This window comes from Condylura cristata, unplaced genomic scaffold (genome assembly GCF_000260355.1).
Source record: "Condylura cristata isolate star-nosed mole 26May11 unplaced genomic scaffold, ConCri1.0 scaffold00034, whole genome shotgun sequence".
Classification (NCBI taxonomy): domain Eukaryota; kingdom Metazoa; phylum Chordata; class Mammalia; order Eulipotyphla; family Talpidae; genus Condylura; species Condylura cristata.
The window spans coordinates 3990393-3997341 of record NW_004567135.1 but is presented as its reverse complement, the minus strand read 5'-3'; the positions used below and the strand labels follow the sequence as shown (position 1 = coordinate 3997341).

Below are 6949 nucleotides of genomic sequence, written 5' to 3'. Positions count from 1 at the left end.
TTCCTTCCCTTCCTCCCTTCCTCCTTCCCTCCTTCCCTCCATTATTTCACATGGTTCTTCATTTTTATATGATGCACGCGTTATCGCCTTGGGTGTAGTCCCTGTGAATTCCCACCACCAATACACCCCTGCACCATCACCATAGTCCCTTGGGCTCTTCCCACACCTGTTTTAACCCCATCCCCTCCCCCACTGCAGAGTATCTCTGTTTTAGAGTTGCCTGTGATTTTGGTTTTTACTTTATTAGAATTAACTGCCCCCATCCCTATTTGGATCCCTCCATTCCTGCTGGGAGTGAAGCCATATTGAGGTAACATTGATTTACAGCCTGCATAAGATTCAGGGGAATAAGTTACTGTTGTGAAAGTATTTACATATTTAGTGTGACTTGAAAGCCAGGTCATATTTATGCGGCTGCAGCTATGAGCTTACCAGAGAGCCTCTGGCTGTCTGTTGACTCCAAGTGTTTTGTCTGTGCACACTTCCGGGCATCAGCTCACCCGGATTCTGACCTCACGGCCCCTGATTGGTGCCCTCTGCCCATATAACATCGGGGTGTCCAGTGGTGGAGTCAGATCGCCTCACCCACCGGCTCTGCGCTGTCCCGCCTGCGCTCTGCCCTTCCGCTGACCACCATGAAGCTCCTGGCTGTCCTGCTGCTCGTGGCAGTGTCCACTGCCCTGGTCTCCGGCCGTAAGTACAGAGTCTGACCGAAACAGGGTGCCACCGGTCCTGCCCGGGAAACAGCGGCCGGGGTGTGGATTCCCTGTGGACGTGCGTTTGGGGGGTCCCAGAGGCAGGCTCCTCCTGGCTCCCCACGCCTGCTCCCTCACCACGGGGACAGACCGCCCGAGACTGGCCTGACCCCATCCTGGGGCTGTTCCAAGCCAGTCAACTCTCCACTCGCTTTAAGTGTTGATGCTCTGCATCTCCCCGCAGGCTTCTGCCTTATCCTATTTATTCTTTCTCTCCTCCAGAGAGCACACGAGCTCCAAGTGATTACAGCTCTGGTGAGTCTACTCCTCCTGTTTGCGTGATGATGATTTTCCCACTTCACCACTGGTGGGGACTGGTGATAGTGAATTCTTGGGAAAAGCCTGGGAAAACCAAAGTCATGATAACATTCATGACTTGTCAGTAAGTGTCAGTAAGATATGCTCGAGAAGGCCATCAAATATGTGAAATAACCACACACTTCGCTACTTAATGTGTTTTGTGAGTTTTATATCATCAGTGCCTTTTTCCCTCTAAATTTTTACACCAAAGACAAAGCTTTCTAATGTGAAACCTGCGATCTTTCACAGCTCTGTCTCTCCCTCCAGCCTCCCCCCCCCCGCAGGCTTCTGCCTTATCCTATTTATACTTTCTCTCCTCCAGAGATCACAGAAGATGCAGATTTTTCCAACTCTGGTGAGTCTACTCCTCCTGTTTGCGTGATGATGATTTTCCCACTTCACCGCTGGTGGAGACTGGTGATAGTGAATTCTTAGGAAAAGCCTGGGAAAACCAAAGTCATGATAACATTCATGACTTGTCAGTAAGTGTCAGTAAGATATGATCGAGAAGGCCATCAATATCAAATATGTGAAATAACCACACACTTCGCTACTTAATGTGTTTTGTGAGTTTTATATCATCAGTGCCTTTTTCCCTCTAAATTTTTACACCAAAGACAAAGCTTTCTAATGTGAAACCTGCGATCTTTCACAGCTCTGTCTCTCCCTCCACCCCCACGTCCCCCGCAGGCTTCTGCCTTATCCTATTTATTCTTTCTCTCCTCCAGAGAGCACACGAGCTCCAGGTGATTACAGCTCTGGTGAGTCTACTCCTCCTGTTTGCGTGATGATGATTTTCCCACTTCACCGCTGGTGGGGACTGGTGATAGTGAATTCTTGGGAAAAGCCTGGGAAAACCAAAGTCATGATAACAAGTCATTTCAAACATAAAAAACCTGCTTATTTCCTATAATTTTGGGGTTGGTTATAAATGTTCTCCTGCAGAAAGGACAGGGCATGTGACTAGTTGTATCTGGGAATTTGCTTGTAATGTTTCTCTGACGAATAGCAGGGCTGAGTAGATCAACAAAGACACATGAAAGCCCAGTTGGTGCCAAAATGAAGGCATCACTGTCGTTCCTCAATGGGAAATGACCCGAGGACTTTGGACCACATGGGTGTCTTGACGCCAAATTGCAATGTAGGAGCCTCAGTGTAAGAAGGACCCAGGTTTGCTCTTTGTCAAGAGGAGGTTTTAGGGCCTTTCCGCACGATGGCCCCCTACAGTACATTCCAGGGCAAGGGTGTGTGAGCGTGTGAGCGTGAGTGTGAGTGTGTGTGTGTCTTATTTCTAGGCTGACCTTTGTCTTCTCTTCTGAAACACAATATTCTGGAGCAAAACCCCTCGTCAGTCTGGGCGTCTCCAGTGTCCAGCACCTTCCGTGAGGTGTGTGTCTGGCCCAGGCAGGTGTGATGTGTGCGTCTGCTTCGTCCACAGCATGGGGACAGGCGTCCCTGACACACAGGTCACTGCTGCAGTGACCCATGTACTGGGTCCATGGGGTCCGTTTCTGGACATTTTGTTCCCTTTCCTGAGGAGCCCAGTGTGCAGAGTGTGGTGACCGGCCTGTCCTCTACCGAGGAGCATTCAGCTGGGAACGTGGCCGTGACGCCTGCTGGCTGCCAGTAGCTCTGCTGTCAGGCGCAGGGGTCACTCCAAACCCGAAGAGGGTGATGGACGGGGCATGGGCTCATCACGGTCATTCCCAGAACGCCCCACTCTCCCCTTCTGTCTAACTGTTGCAATAGATGGCGTTTACACTGATACATCTGGTGAGATCAATATGACCTCCACAGGCCAGGAGCTGAGGGCAGAGATTTAATATTTCAAATCAAGAGACACTATTACACAGTCTGAGGACAGCTACTCCTGTCTCCCCGCTGCTCCCTCAGCAGTGGGCTCCAGCAGATCCGCCTGCTCTGCTCCCCACTGTCTCCGATGAACCCGCTCACCACCGGCACCTCTGGTCTGCACCTTTTTCTTCTTTAAACATAAAATCAGAGGCGGCGGCTGGACGGTGCCACAGAATTTGGAAAGCCGACGGGCACGGGCCTCCTCCTGCTCTCCTGCTCCAGCCTCCTGGCCCGTCCGGTGCAGGTCCTCGTTGTTTGCGCCCCGAGAGGGACACTGACCCCCCGGCACTGCCCGCGCCGTCATTCTGCAGCGCTGTCCCTGCCTACTCCGAGCCTTACAGCCATTCTCCATCATCTTTAGAATGTTCTGGATTTCTAAATCTTCTTTCCTCCTGCAGGTTACTTCAGCAAGGTATTTTCTGGCACTCCTTAAGGCGCTGCACAGTGAGCGAAACAGAATCGGCCTTGACCTTCTGCATTGGATCATCGGCTGGGGCCAGAATGTCACCTGACTTGATCACCCAGTAGCACCAAATCTGCCTAACGCCCTGTGCCCAGTAGTTTATGTGATCTCAGTGATTCAATAAAAATGAGCATCATCAACATCGGGCTTCTTTGTTGGGTTGGTGGGGTGACGCAATGTTTCTGTTCTCTAAGCTCCCTGTTACTGCGAGAAGTGGTGGGAACATCTGAACTGGCCTCACTGCTGGGAAATAATGTTCCCTTCTCGGACACAAGCTCACAAACACCAACATGGCAGTCATTCCATGATGACATGAAATGAGGTTCAAAAAAGTTTGAGTGCATTATTTGTTTCAGTGTAGCCGAAGTCAAAAGTGGCGTGCAGACCTCAGAGCTGGGGCCGGCCTTCCCTCCTGTGTGTGAGGCACAGTGAGTGCTTGCTGCTTTATGGTCAGTCACAGCGTTGGTCCTGCTGCTTTATGGTCAGTCACAGCGTTGGTCCCTGCTGCTGTAAATTGCCTAGGGCAAGTCAGACTGGCTCAGCAAGTGTCTGAGCCTTAGACTCCAGTTCCCTAAGCACTCTGCCCCCTTCCCCCACTTTAATGAGGAACCAGCACAACCTTTACCCTTACTGTTTTGTTTCTGACACTGTATTATCTGTTTACTTATATTTTACCTCCTTGTTCATTTCGGCACAGTATCTGTGGTCTCCCTCACGTGTAGCCTCATAAGATTCCCACCACCGATACCAGTCACCATAGACCCTTGTGCTCTCCTCCTCGAGGTTTGACCCTTCTCCCTCCCCCGGGTCAATAAAGGTTTACAAAAGAAGGGGAAATGAAGAAGCGAATAACTCAGGGAGAAAGAGGGAGAGTGATGAATGTGTCCCACCAATCTGCGGAGTTGGACTCCCTGAGAGCGGCCAAAGCCCAGAGCCCAGAGCCCCGAGCCCCTCAAGGCTCACGTGGGCAGGACATACGGGACCTGGCTGGCAACTCCACCCCCAGTTCCCAGCATCCCCCTCGGTGATGATGGCACTATGGGATTTGTAGTTCCCGATCTTGATCTAGAGTGGGGCTGGGGCCCACAAAATCTGTGTCTGTGGATTTTGATCCCCACATCACCAGCAACAAACTGAGCAACACAAAACTGAAGAAGAGCCACTTGACGTTACGGATCTGATTCCAACAATTTAGCCTGAATTTTGATTTGCATTTTATCCCTTATCTTTATTTTTAAGCAATGCTGGAAAGCCAATAAATAACAGCAAAGGACTTGCAAAGATTAAAGACAAGGAAGCTGTCTCCTCTGATAGCTGCAGCTGTACCTTCCCGGAAACAGGATTTAGGGAGTGAACAGCTCAGGTGGACTTGATGCTGCTAGGAGACGTGCTCACCGCTGCCCTTCAGGGTGTCCACCCAGCCTGAGCACAGTTTTCACAGAATGTTTTCACTGAGAGTTTACACTTATTGTCTCAGAGATTGTAAATACGTAACATATTTACATGTCAATGGCACAGCTGTTCATGTTCATACCCATTAGGAACAAGTAAGTACATGTGGTGACAGCCGCTTCCTCGGGCAAACACTCACCACAGAAGCAAGACCTTGAGCGTCCACTGGGTCACTAAAGGCTAGCTGGAACTTTCTCGGGTCCAGGGATACAGAGCACTGGGTGGCCAGGGATGAAAGGATCACGGTCAGATAATTAGAGTGACAAAGCGTCGTTTGGGAAGTCTATGTGTACAGACCTCGATGAATGGACACGATGTTTCACAGTGTCTCACGCGATCACTGCCCAAAAGCTGAACTTGGCACAAAAGACTGTAAACAATCTAGTAACTGGGATGACCTTCTGCGGGCGCAGCGTCAGCCTCTTCCTGCAGCCACCCCCGCCACAGCTGAGTGCCCTCCAGGGCACCAAGGCCGCAGTGCCAGAGGCTGACGCTGTGCGTCACCTCAGCAACGTGGACGTCCACTCACCATGTCCGACCGCGCTGAGACGACTGGGGACTGCCCGGCCATTCTGTATCAGACACAGATCAAGCAACAGTCATTCCAGGTCCAGGTTACCTTGCTAATTTCTCCAAAGGAAAGTCCCGTAGCCTTCAGGCCACAGCAGGTAAAACTGAAAAGGAGTTCCAATTAAACGTGTCTGTGGGCGACGTGTTTCTGGAATGGTTGCTGGTGGCTGTGACCATTCTCGATCTCTCTTTTCCCAAAGTAGCTTTGGGCATCCGTCCTCTCCTTGTGAAGTGCCTGGTGGAATAATCTCATTTCTGGCTTTTCTAGTATGGGTTGTCAAATGGGAACGAGTCCAGGCATCTTCTCCAGTGAAAAGGTCAATGCTTAATGTTATCTAAAGCCGGGCACCGGGGGTCTCTGTCCCCCAGCAGAGATCCGCGTGCCCTGGCGTGACAGGTGCTTCAGCCTACGCTTGTGTAGCTGGGCAGGTTTTACAATCGGCCTCCAGCGAGTGGACATTAACTGTGGACTAGTGAAATTCACATGCACAGCTTTTTCTATGGCGGACCCCACTACCTGGCTCAGAGGTAACAGGAGGCACGCAGAGAGCTAGACCCGCGCTTCCCCACTGCTTGCTGACACCTTCGCTTTGTCCTGATGACTGAAGACTCACAGCTTCATTTTGCATCAGTTTCAAGGGTCCCCAGGACCGGTGCCCCCAGGTGCCTCCCAGCTATGTAAAGAGCTCCCCAGTCACACGTCATCCGTGCGCACTTGAATGCACTCAAGCAGCTGCCTCCCGCCAGCTCCCCGTGTCACCTTCTGCTGAGAGGGCCCCCTGAGGGTGCTCGCCGGAAAGACTCAAGCTTCGCAACCCAGCACTGTGGCCCAGAAGGCAGGCCAGTGCCTGGCGTAAGATCCACGGGAAGTCGCTCTCAGCTCCCTGTCGAGGGCTCTGAGCTTTGTGCATCTCTCACTTGGAGGGCAGCTCCCGTGTGCAAGCGCCCTGCACTGCGAGGACCACCACAGAGGTTGCTCTCGGCGCTGGGGCATTTCCCACACCGCCCACACCCTGAAGCCTCTCAGCCGCCAGCACCCTGGCTTCTCCAGCCGCCCGTGAGAGGCCCGGCAGGCCATCACGCAGGCCTTGGCCTTCGCTGGCAGCTGCAGAGTCCAAGTTGGCTTTCCGGCCCTGGTCGGTTAGGCCTTGGGGGTAACTGGACTGACTGCGTGGCGCACGGGCTGCCGGAGCACCAGGACAGCCGGCTTCCAGGAGCTGCGGGTCAGCCAGGCCAACGGCCGCTGAGCGCCAAACCCGGCACCTGCTGAGTATTTTCAGAGACGGGGGTGTTCAAGGGCTCGCGGTTTTGTATGAGTCCCTAGGGCGCCTTGGGCAGGGCTTCGACCAAGAGTCTCAGCGTGGGCCCGAGGTCCTGACCGGGTGGAAAGAGACCTCCAGCAACGGGTGGACGAGACTCCAGGTTCTCTTCAAAGGGCAGGGACACAGGTTTGCTCCTTCCTCATGCCGACTTCCGCGAGGCGCCGCGCTGCCACCCCACGGCCGACCCCTCCCAGTCACGGCGGGCCCAGAGGGGGAGCGCCACCCCCCCACCC

At 52.9% G+C, this 6949-nt stretch overlaps 1 long non-coding RNA gene across 1 annotated transcript; it reads left to right on the top strand.

The window, feature by feature from the left end:
• Positions 1 to 224: 224 nt before the first annotated feature.
• On the top strand, positions 225 to 3502 carry LOC105854344. The gene is made up of 5 exons (XR_001146019.1): positions 225 to 693; positions 978 to 1010; positions 1378 to 1410; positions 1784 to 1816; positions 3308 to 3502. It is a non-coding gene; the product is annotated as an uncharacterized LOC105854344 (long non-coding RNA).
• Positions 3503 to 6949: the final 3447 nt, after the last annotated feature.